Here is an 11,257-nt window from a genome sequence, read left to right on the forward strand (position 1 = left end):
AGGGGAGTTGCAAGGCTGGGAGAAAAAGTGAAGGGATTAAGCTAAAAAGCTCCCAAAACTTACAGACAACAGTATGGTGATTGCCAGAGGAAAAGGGGATGGGTAGTAGAAGATGGTAAAGGGGGATAAATGGTGATGGAAGGAGACTTGACTTGGGGTGGTGAACACACAATACAATATACAGATGATGTATAATAGAATTGTACAATTGAAATGTATATATTATTAACCAATGTCATCGAAATAAATAACAAAACAAAACAAAAATAAAATAGATTATCCAAAGAATCAAGCTGTCTAATGACATCAGAATGCCACAGTCTGAAATGTCTACTAGTATGTACCTACCTGGAGATTCAAAATCTGTTGCCTGTAGCCTCCATATGCCACCTCCATCCAACCTCACCAGTGGGACTAGGACTCCTTGAAGTCAGTTGAAGTGTTGAGGGCTTTTCCCCGCTACATTTAGCTAAAGCTAGGCTCTGCCAAGACTGAGACCCCGTTCCTTGCTTTTTCTTTGCTTCCTGGCTGGACACAAACTCCTCTTCTTAGAGCAGTGGTCGGCAAACTGTGGCTCACGAGCCACATGCGGCTCTTTGGCCCCTTGAGTGTGGCTCTTCCACAAAATACCATGTCCTAGGCGAGTCTATTTTGAAGAAGTGGCGTTAGAAGAAGTTTAAGTTTAAAAAATTTGGCTCTCAAAAGAAATTCCAATCGTTGTACTGTTGATATTTGGCTCTGTTGACTAATGAGTCTGCTGACCACTGCCCTAGAGGATTGGCTGCTTTGAGTGACTTTGCACATCTATATCCTTATCCAGGTTACAGTTTAACACTCTAAAGGCTTTTTCATTTTACGAATTTCCTAGATTTTGAAAAAGGGGACCATTCACTATAACCCCAAGTACTAGTGACACAGTTTGCTCTTTGTGTAGCATGATATGATTGGGCTTGAAGAAGCCACTTTTCCTCAAAATTCCAGGCTGAGAAGATACTTAGTTACCTGTGAAGCCACTAGAGCACCCAGGCACCTCCAGAAAGCTGTTACTACTGACTTTGCCGTCCAAGAAAAGAAGCATCAAATGTACCCACAAATCAGCCTTGTAATTCACAGATGGGATGATTAACAATGTGCACCACCTGGCAGCTGCTGCTTTCTGACTAATTTGTCTTGCTAACTAGGCTCAGTTACGGTCTATGCTGCTGAAGAAATGCATGTGCTGCCAACGTGTCTTAACCAATTTTAAGACTGCATAACCTTGAAATCATTATTTTAAAAGTTGTCTTTCTCTAAGTTTTTTTTTTTGTTTTGAATATTTTATTGACTTTTTTTTTTTTTTTTTGAGAGAGAGAGAGAGAGAGAGAGAGAGAGAGAGAGAGAGAGAAAGAAAAGCATTGATGTGAGAGTGGAACATTGCTTGGCTGCCTCCTGCACACCCCCTTCTGGGGACCAACCCTGAAACCCAGGCAAGTGCCCTGATCAAGAACTGAACCTGTGACCTTTCTGTGCACAGGGCGATGCCCAACCAACTGTGCCACAATGACCAAGGCTCGCTCTTTAGGTTTTGGCTCCCCAGTCCTAGATGTTGCTTTACTTTCATGAATATATCCTCAGTTTTCATCTATTCTACATTGACAGGGAACGTTTAGAGAATTTTTCTTTTAATCTATATGGAAATATCTATGTGGCACTGAAATAGTAAGCACTGGAAAATTACAAAAGCCCCCAAATTCTGAAAATTCAACAAAATAGTATGCCTGCTATTGTCTGTTTTATAGTTTTAAACTCTTCATTTTATATGAATTCTGTGGACTCCCTAAGGTGGCCAGTTCATCTAACATTATTCTATGGCACTAATATTCTGAAGATGGCTATCATTAATCTTCTGTTTCTTCCTGCTCAATATCCTCTTTATTTTAACTAGAAAAGGGCAAATTATATCATTCCCTGGTATACAGTTGCCGTGGAGTTGATTAAATACAGTTTCAATAACTTTCTCATTATACCTAGACTTCGCACTCTTTATGCGAGATTATCTCCCCTATTGACAGATTGTCAGATCTTTTTAAGTTATAAGAGTCAGATACTTAACTCAAACCAGCCTAAGCAAAACAATATACTTTATTGATTAAGCACCTGGTAGAAAGAAAAGAAAGTGGTACCAAGTATGACCAGATCCAGGATACAAATGGTGTCTTCAGGTCTTTTTCTCTCTACTACTCAGCTCTACCTCTTTTTTTGTGTTAGCCTCAATCTCTCCTATTGCTTTCCAGCTTTCTTCTGTTGGCACCCCACCCCCCTGCCCCTTCCTAGCCTCTAGAATCCCAGCTTATCATCTTCAAAGAGAGCCAAGACTTTCCCCCCAGTTTCCATTTGAAATGCCAGGAAGAGTCTCTGCTGGATCCCTGCTTGGTCGCTTACCCTCCAGTGAAGGAGTCACAGAGGCCAGGATGGTGTGATGAGCTCCCATGGCCAATCCTTGTTCATTCTTTTGGCAGGGGATGGGGACTGGGCAGTATTTGTCAACAGAAAAGGAGGGATGGGATGCTTGCATATTATGCAGACAAACGTAGTAGGCACCAGGGTTTACTACACTAAGAGTAAATGCATTTGCAATATTATATTTAACTTTTTATTATGGTAGCCAAATATCCTGGATTTTCTGGAACAATCCTGATTTAAATATTCTGTTCCTCTGTGTGACCATGTGTTTAAAGTTTTGCATTGGAAAATTTAATCATTCTAGTCTGAGGCATATAGTGATTGACTCTCAGAAAAACATTTTAATAGCTTTTAGATGACAATTTACATATGTTTTTAAAAGCTTTAATTAAAATGTATTGGACTCTAAATTCAAGAGAAGTATGATCAGCAATGGGTGGTAAAGAAAGTAGTAAAATATGTTTATGAAAGAAAAAATTGTTTGAGGTTTTGGGTAAACCTTCAAACCTTGCCAGTGAATATCCCCCCGGCCACATATAAACTCGTGTCACACTCAACACTGACATTTAGGCTACTGTTCTCCTGGCACTTTCCACAAACTCATCAATTATGCTTTGAAATTTTACTTTGCAAACTATTGCTTTTTAATGAGCGAGCTCATTATTTTGCGTTGGAAGCACTTCACTGCCAAGTGTTACCATTTCGTAGGGGGTAGGCCAACTTTAATTTTAAGCGGCAGCTCAAGGCTCCAATCTGCTGTCCTTTCCCTATCTGCCAAAACAAACATTTCTCCCCACCAGGCATACCCTTCCAACCCATGGGACTTGAAGCCAGCTATCAGGAGTCTACAATTTAATTGAGCCCACCTTTGCGAACAGATGCCACGCTGGCACTGGGGACACAGGTTGAACTCCAGGGATTTGCAATATGAAGAGTAAGTGCGAAAACTACAAGCATTCAAAAGGCACTCATTTTATTTAATGCTCCAGACCTTGACACAAAAATGGAAGCACAAACCCCTTCTTCATTACCCCTCTCAAGTGACTGCTCCTTTATTGAAACATAATGCTCTTTTTAATAAGCTCCCAAATGAGCACAACAACCAGATGAGAGCAGAAAAACTGCAAGAGGCCATAAAGACGAAATATCATAAAATGCCACCAAAAGCTTCTGGACCTAAGGGACTTTTCTGAAGGTCACTGTCCACCATCCTGCTACCATCCATGCCCTGTGAGACTACAGGGGGACCAACAGGCAGCTAAGAACAAGACACAGACAGTTGTGTGCCTTTGAGCACAAGTTACTCAGAAGCGCTCGCTGCCTGTGTGGCTGTTTAAAAGCGACCATGTGTTTTGGAAAGAGAATTTAAAGTACAAGAACACGTTTGCCATCGTAAAGTCATAAAATGGACAAAGTACATTGGAGGCTTTTAGGAGCCATGAGAGAGTCTGGGTATGCAGTGTTCTGATTTAAACTCCTTTTAAAGACTGCCTGTTTTTTTCTTCCTCTCTTTCATTTCCTGATGATAGAACAGAAAGCACTCCATGGTATGCAAGTGACACCTCATTTTATGCATCCAAGTGCTTTATTTGCTTCACCATTTTCCCAGCAATTTAAATAAATCACAGAGATAGAATTAGATTTTCCTGAAGAGCTAGAGAAAGGCATTGAGAGGCTGAGTCACAGCTAATTTCTACTGAGCTGACAGGAATTTCACTCCCTCCATTTAGGCGATACTCCTGGAGTTGGAGCGTAATGCCTGGCATCTTATCAGCCTACTTACTAGAAAGGCTGCTTAAACTCCTAATGCATCTCTGAAATGTTTCTAATGAATGATGGGGGGAGGGAGATGAAGTGTCCTCATGTTTATTCATTTCCTAGTTATAATGCTGGCTGATGGACTAAAAGATTGAGCACTTAAATAATTAACTCATTTAAAATGTGAATTATATGTGTGGTTTGCCTGACATGCTACCTGTGATTGGAACACACAAGGAAACCTGTCCACACAGCAGTAGAGGTAGGGACGGGAGTGGGTTATTTTAGGTCTGCTTAATCTGAGAAGGAACATTAATGGGAACAGAGAAGCGGAGAATCAGATACTCCGTTTTCTTCCTCCAGAACAGGGATTGGTGATCTTTTTCTGTAAAGGGCATGGCAGTAAATATTTCCAGCTCTGTAAGCCATATGGTCTCTGTTGCATCTACTCAACTCTGCCAGGGTGGCATAAAAGCAGCCATAGACAGTACACACATGAAAGAATGTGGTTGTGCTGCAATAAAGCATAATTTATTGGCATTAAGATGTGAATATCCTATAATTTTGAAGTGTCACAAAATATTCTTCTTTTGACATCTTCAACCACTGAAAATGTAGAAAACATTCTTTGCTCACAAGCAAGACCAAAACAGTTAGTGGACTTGTGGGTAGGAGTTTGTGATCCCATTCTAAAAGACCAAATAAAAGTTTCTCCATTTAGTTACGAATGACTGGGTCTGGGACTTGAGGGAGGACAGAGTTATATGTAGAATGTTAAATTGAAATGGCCACTAGAGGTTGGCTAGTCCAGTATCCTTATTTCAGGATCACCCCTATTACCGTGTTTCCCCGAAAATAAGACAGTGTCTTATATTAATTTTTGCCCCCAAAGACACGCTAGGTCTTATTTTCAGGGGATGTCTTATTTTTCCATGAAGAAGAATACGGTACACATTTATTGTTAAATGAAAATAAAGGAAATTTATTACCTGTATACGGTACGGTAGTTGTCAACACAGACTATGAATCCTACAGTATCAAGAATTTACTCATTTATTCAATGACAATCATGTCATCATCTTCTGGAACATCATCATAACAATCCAATTCCTGAATTTCCTGGTGAATTTCTTGTGACTCCATTTCTTTCAGAATCAGTGGACCAAATCTCTCATGTTTAGCAATAGCACTGTCTTTAAATGAGTACTTCTTGTCAAGGTAGCCTGCTCGCAGTGCATTTGCAATGCAACTGTCAGTGATTTTCTCCCATGAATTCTTCACCCAAGTCACAACTTCTTGCAGTTTAGGTTTCACAAAGTTTCCACGCTGATTTCTCTCCATTCTATTTTCAATGTAATCATTAATTTCCATGCGCAAATGGTCTTTGAATGGCTTGTTTATTGCAATATCAAGAGTCTGGAGATAGGCCGTCATTCCTGCGGGAATCATTATCTGATCTATTTTTCTTTTGTGAAGAAATGTCTTCATGTCTTTAGCGCGGTGAGTGCTGGCTGCATCCCAGACTAGCAGACCTCTTTGGCTCCCTCGCATAACAAGCGGCAGCATTAAATCGACCCACTTCCTTATAACTGCTTGTGTGGCCCAGGCTTTTTCAGTTTCAAGAATAAAAACACCCAAAACATGTTCAATCTTTTCCTTCTTGCCCTTAGAAATGATTAAAGGTGGGATTTTAGTGCCATCCAGACGAATTGCCAAAATACAGGAAACATGTGCACTTTCCTAAGCAGTGGAGGGAATGTATGCTAAGAAGGCACCCCGCTGTTCAATTGTTGTTTGAGATGATTGGCCCATAAACACTGCAGTTTCATCCATAGCAATCATGTTGGAAAGATTGTATTTAGAGAAGTCAGCATCATCAATAAAGGACTTGAATGCAAGTGCTCGCTTAATAACTTGAGTATCTTCCAACCTAAACAATGTTGGTAGATCTTCTTAAAGACAGTTCACTTCGCTGAAGGAAATTATCCAGCCAGTGTTGTGATGCTTTGAAGTCTTCGGGAGCTATGTCAAACTGTGGTGCCATTGCAAGGGCAAATTCTTGAATCTGAGCCCTATTCACAACCAAAGCCTTTGCTCTCCTGTCAACAACCCATTCACAGATCAGGTCTTCCAGCTCAGAAAATAATGGTTGCCATCCTGATCCACACTTGCACTTTTTAGCATTTCCCTTGTCCACTTGTTCAATGAGGTTACCATACTCTGCTCGCCATTTTTGGACCAATCGGATACTCAACATCTTCTCTTTGCAGAAAGCAGTAAGATTTTGGCCCCAAGAGTCTTCCACGATTCCTTTCTTGTACTCCACAGAGTAGCTTTTTCTTTTTGCGCTCATTTCTATCATAGGGGTAAAAAAAAAGGAATTGGGGTATCAAGGTGGGGGGAGGGGGATCACTTAAAATGACACAGGGGGGATCAGAGGGGGGAATCAAAATGGCACAGGAGAATCAGAGGGGGGATTACCATTTTAGTAACCCCTTTTGATCCTCCTGTGTCATTTTGATTGTCCCCTCTGATCCTCCTGTGTCATTTTGATTGCCCCCTCTGATCCTCCTGTGTCATTTTAAGTGATCCCCCTCCCCCAACCCCTGTGCCACTGAACACCTTCACCAGACATCCCCCCTACCCCTTTATCAGACATTTACCCCCTGGGACCTGCCTGGGGACTATCACTGGGCTTGCTGGGGCCTGGATCTGGGCTGGAGCAGGGTCTGCCACTGACTGAGAACCTTCAGTCATCATGAAGGCAGCCGCGAGCATCAGGTAGTGTCACCAGAAACAGACCAGCACTCACCACCTTCGCCGTGTCCCGTCCGCTCTAATCCTCCTGTTCTTCTACACACATCTGTGAAAGTCTCCTCCTCTCTCCTGCCCTGCGCTCACTGCTCACTCCAACCTCCGCTCAGCCTCCACACAGCAGTGACGTCAGGACTCCGCGTAAGGTCACTGGTTGCTAGACGCCAGTCGGGGCGGCTGTAGTGACCAGTTTACGGTAAATTAATTTTCATTCTGAGACAGAGCCTAGGGCCTTATTTTCGGGGGATGCCTTATATTTCACTCAGAAGGAAACCTGTAAGTAGGTCTTATTTTCGAAGGATGTCTTATTTTCAGGGAAACACGGTGTTTCTAGCTCACTATTAAGTATGGGAGGATATCTGTGTAATTTTACAATACAAAGAGTGGCATATCCATAGTAATTTTACTTGGTTTAGGATCTGCTTCTTAGCTTTGCAAGTCCAATAACTCAATCAGTGCTTTAGATTTTATTACATCAGGTAAGACTGGCTTATGGTAACTCAGTGTATATAACCTTTTAAAAGCCTTTTCCTCCTCTGTAATCTTATTAAGCTTAAGGATCTGTTTTCAGAATAATTTTTAAAGTAATAAAAATACATTTGCCAGTGATTATTTATAATAAAAATTATGTTAAAATACAGTTATAAAATTTTATGCTATGGTAATCTATGTCTCTTTATCAACTCAATAAATAACAAGTTCTGGTTAAGTAGTGATGAACATAAATCGTATCTTGCAAATATTTCATGTAGCAATGTGATATGAAAAAATCTGTGATTTGTTTTGGAAATAAAGCCTAAGGTACTATTAAGATCTCCTACAATAATGAAGTCTATAAGCGGCAATGCTAATGTAGTAATTTTCACAGAGGAATAGCAACCAAATCTTCAATTTGTTTTTACTGTATTGTTCCTTCTATAGACTAAATTCATAAGTTAAAGTGCAGGAGGTTTGCTTTATGAGCAAGAAGTAGGGCAAAGGTGCTCGTGATTCAAAGAACCTGATTCCTCCATCTCCACAGGTGGATATACATGGCGACAAGAAGGTCTGTCTGGATTTTGTGGGTGTCCCTCCCCTTGACAGTACCTGGATAGATACTGCCAGTATTGGCCACAGTGGCAGCTTTGTCTGTTTCCTTTTGAAACAACTATTCTGAATGATATACTCTTTCTTTACATAACAGGTTTTCCTCTGGTTCACATGCATCCATAGCAAGCCTGCCAGCAATTTCTGTAATCCTTCTGCAGGTGCCTTACAAGAACTTTTCCTGTATTATATTGCAAAAATGGCCACGAATACACACACACACACAGACACCCTCTATATAAGCCCTGTTAGCATCCCCCCCCGCCCCCATCCTCACACATCACTTCTCAGCTTGGCAGTGTGATTTGCTTTGGCCGATAGGACAGGAGCAGAATAACACAAACATGGCCTGAAAAAGCACTGGCACTTTGGGAGGTGCTCCTGTGCTCTTCTTATACATGGAAAAGAGAAAGGTTTTAAGCCAGGACTTGCCTGCTGGATGATGAAAGGCACATGGCCCACTACAGTGAGACTATCCAATACCACGCAGCTAGCTCCTGTCCAAACCACACATGAGTGAGCCGAAGGGATATCGGTTGAGTTTATCCCAAATCAGCAGAACCTGTCAGCTGATGCGTAGATTCTAGAGTGTTAATGCATTTGTTGTTTTAAGCCTCTATGTTTGATGATGGTGTTTTCTGCAGCCAAAGCTAACTGCTTACAATATCATTCCCTTTACCCTCTCCTACTTCATCCCTTTCCAGTGATATTGTCCTCAAAATTTATGAAGATACCATGGTGCTTTGAAGGCACTCTGCTGACATACAACATTCCCAGAGAAGTTGCCTTAAGCATCCCAAGTCTCACACAGATAATGTGTGCAAATAACCCACTGGTTTGATTCCAAAATGCATCTGGCCCTAGCCAGTTTGGCTCAGTGGATACAGTGTCAGCCTGTGGACTGAAGGGTCCCGGGTCCGATTCTGGTCAAGGGTACATGCCTGGGTTGCGGGCTGGATCCCCAATGTGGGGTGTGAAGGAGACAGCCTATCAATGATACTCTTTCATCACTGATGTTTCTATCTCTCTCTCCCTCTCCCTTCCTCTCTCTCTAAAAACCAATAAACATTAAAAAAAGAAGAACGCTATCTTAAAGTTAAAAAAAACACACCAAAAAACAAAATGTATCTGTTCTGTAGGAGCAAAGATTGTGATAGTTTAATAAACTCCTTCTGTAGGGGCATTTGAAGGTAGGAAAATACATCATAGAGAGAAGGCAAGGTTTTACACAAAGTAATAAACTGCTACTGATAGAATTTTAAGAATCAGTTGAGATATTTATGGGCAAATGGGTTTCCTAACACACCTTAAAATTAAATGAATGCATTTATTGAGCTTGTACTAGGTCCACAGCCAGCAGCAGTACTAGGTTGAAGCCAGCAGGATTCCTAGGACACAAAATGTAAGAAGTCATCTACTGTTAGGGTCAGACAAGTGCAAAGAGTAAATGTCTTGGTTGCAGATGCCGGCACCCCGGAGCCGCCATGACCAGCCATGGTGAACCCCACCTTGTTCTTTGACATCGCCATCATTGGCGAGCCCTCGGGCCGTGTCTCCTTTGAGCTGTTTGCAGTCAAAGTTCCAAAGACAGCAGACAACTTTCGTGCTCTGAGCGCTGGGGAGAAAGGATTTGGTTATAGAGGTTCCTGTTTTCATACACTTATTCTGGGATTGATGTGCCAGGGTGGTGACTTCACATGCCATAATAGCACAGGCGGCAAGTCCAGTTTGGGGAGAAATTTGAGGATGAGAACGTCATCTTGAAACATACAGGCCCTGGTATCTTGTCCATGGCAAATGCTGCATCTAACACAAACAGTTCCCAGTTTTTCATCTGCACTGCCAAGCCCGAGTGGTTGGATGGCAAGCATGTGGTCTTCTGTCAGGAGAGAGGGGGCATGGATGTGTGGTAGCCATGGAGCGCTTTGGGTCCAGGAATAGCAAGACCAGCAAGAAGGTCACCGTTGCTGACTGTGGATAACTCATATAAGTTTGAATTGTGTTTTATCTTAACTACCAGCCCATTCCTTCTGTAACTCAGGAGAGGACCCCCTCACCCCCATCAGCTTGGAATCTATAATAATAAAAGTGTAATATGCAAATCTACCGATCCACCCAACAGCAGAACGACCGTCTGGAAGACCATGCTATAACACGCACTGGAGCCAGGCCAGCCAAGGCGTGTGAGATGTGATTGGTGGGGGTGGTGGCGGGGGAGGGCAGGGGCGGCGGCGGGGTGGGGGGGGGGGCGCCATCGCCCCACGATCGCCCCCCAGAGGGAGGCCCAGGCTACCCAGCCGGTGGTGCTGTGGCGGGTGGGTGGGGCCTCCCTCTGCTGGGTGATCCATCGGGAGCTCTTCCATCCGATCCATCGCCCCAAAGAGGGAGGCCAGGCTACCTGGCTGCGCTGCTGCGGGTGGACTGCGGCGGATGGGCGGGGCCTCCTTCTGCACTGTGATGGTTCGCGGAGCCCGGGCCAGGTAGCCTGGGCCTCCCTCTTTGGGGCAATTGATCGCAGGGCTCCCCATTGATCACAGGGCTCTCCATCGATTGCCCAGCAGAGGGAGGCCCAGGCCACCCGGCTGGGGTCGCTACGAGCCACAAGATCGATTGCCCCAGTGAGGGAGACCCAGGCCACGGGCTAGGGACGCTGTAGTGGGTGTGTGAGGCCGGCCAGTGATCACCCAACAGAGGAAGCCAAGTGATTGCACCTCAAGCCTGTCACCCCCAGAGGGAGGCCACCAGTGGTGGGGAAGAAGAGGGGGGCAGCGCTACACAGATGGCAAGCAGTGGCAGCGGTGGGGTGGGGCCAGCTGCCAAAAGCTGGGGGAAGGAAAGCTCCAATAGGCCCTGATCCCCTGTCAGGCCTAGGGACCATACCCCAGGGGTCCCGGATTGCGAGAGGGTGGAGGCCGGGCTGAGGGACATCCCCCCAGTGCACGAATTTCGTACACTGGGCCTCTAGTGTTCTCTAACGTTTGTGCTCTTGCCCCAGTTCATTGGATTCCATAGTTTCCCTACCCTTCCCAGTCTAGCTGGATTGCAGAATTAAGTTTATGATTATGAAATAAAAACTAAGTAACAACAAAAACAGTAAATGTTGCCTTAAATTCTGTGCCTCAGGTGCCCTAATCTCGGCTCTGATCCACTGCATTAT

The 11,257-nt window shown here is 43.6% G+C and overlaps 1 pseudogene across 1 annotated transcript; it reads left to right on the plus strand.

Annotated features, from left to right (window-relative positions):
* Positions 1–9,594: 9,594 nt before the first annotated feature.
* Positions 9,595–10,081, plus strand: LOC308241878 (peptidyl-prolyl cis-trans isomerase A-like; annotated as a pseudogene). The gene has a single exon. The product of its transcript is annotated as a peptidyl-prolyl cis-trans isomerase A-like (transcript).
* Positions 10,082–11,257: the final 1,176 nt, after the last annotated feature.

Source organism: Plecotus auritus (genome assembly GCF_963455305.1).
Source record: "Plecotus auritus genome assembly, chromosome: 2".
NCBI classification, from domain to species: domain Eukaryota; kingdom Metazoa; phylum Chordata; class Mammalia; order Chiroptera; family Vespertilionidae; genus Plecotus; species Plecotus auritus.